The sequence below is a fragment of the Capsaspora owczarzaki genome (assembly GCF_000151315.2).
Source record: "Capsaspora owczarzaki ATCC 30864 unplaced genomic scaffold supercont2.10, whole genome shotgun sequence".
NCBI lineage: Eukaryota > Filasterea > Ministeriida > Capsasporidae > Capsaspora > Capsaspora owczarzaki.
In genome coordinates, this window is record NW_011887301.1 from 1,004,175 (window position 1) to 1,005,629 (window position 1,455).

Below are 1,455 nucleotides of genomic sequence, written 5' to 3' on the forward strand. Positions count from 1 at the left end.
AGCTCTTTTATTCTGCCATTCCGCACAACGGGAGAGTAATCTAGGGATGTTGTCCCTTACGCTCTGCCGGTGTTAATGGAATGGCTCAAGGGGGGGTGGATGTGAAGAACGGGAGAGAAAAAGAACAAGAGGGGAGGAGTCGAGAAAACGACAGTTTTACCTTCGACAGATTGGACCACCATCTCTTGTGTGCTGGAAAACGCGCCAAAGCATTGCAAAATGGTTGGGAACTGCGGCGGAGAAAGACAAAAGAATGAGTTTCGAAAAGAGCAAGGCGGAAAAGACAAGACTCCAAGAAAAAAAAACATAAGAAAACACATACCACAATCTCGAGAACTTCGTTGGGTTACATTGTTGTTTCGTCCAGGATGCACTCTCGTTCAGTCGAAATCTCTTGAGCTTTGTCCAAGAACTCAACTTTTGCCGTCGCACCAACGCGGCCGCTGCCTTGTCCCAGTGATGTTGACGGTGAGTTTCATTTTGCTTTTTTTTGTTTTTAACATTTGGCACCACCTCCCCGTTACAATTACTTGCTTGCACTTGCATTCTATGCGTGGCAATCTTGTACGCTTGGGGAGAAAAGCAAACAGCAGAGTTTCACAGGCAACATGTTGACAACCAATCGACATGCCGCAAAAACTCTGTTGACATTTTTTTTTTTTTTTCCTCCTTCCGTTGTTTTTGTTATTTTCTTGGTATATTGAACTTGTCTCTCATTTATCGTTGACGCTCTTTCCTTGATCTCTTTGTAGGCTTTCGATGGTTGGTTTTCTCGTCGCTGACAAGGTGTTCGACCCATTCGAAAGGTAAACGAGCGCACTTGAGCCATCTCCCAACCCTTGGTACATCCCTCCACCCCCCGACTTTTCATACAACACCACTCCTCGTAATCACACGGCGTTGGTGCATTTTTTTCGGTCGGGGCAAATCACCAAGGCCCGTATCAAAGATTGTGAAACGCTTCCAAGGTCGTTAACGATCGCAACCCGGTGCCTACATTTGTTTGATACAGATTTTCGTCCTCATCCAAGAAACCTTACAAGGCCAATTCCTGCCATCCACAAGGAATGATGATCATTGTGAGTCCAGATCGGCAGGTCGCACTCCTTCCGCTTCCTTTCCTGCTCCCTTTGTCGAAGACGCTCCGTATTGCCTGTTTCCTAGTGGCACGGATTTCGTTTTGGCGTTCAAGCGAAGGGAAGAATACGTCGATCGAAGCAAACTCGTTTTGTTGCAGGGAGTTTCCTTGACTCTGATCAACCCTTCCCTCCGTTCTTTGATCAACATGCTGTTGTCCGGCCTCTGCTTTTGTTCCTCTTCTCTATTCGTCCGACTTTTCGATCGCTGCTCATTTTCTTTTGTATCTATCGTGCTCTAGATTTCGTTTCACTGCCCTGTTTCCGCTGTCACCCCAGCCTTTGCCTTTCCCCCCTCCATTTGTATAAAGCACTTATT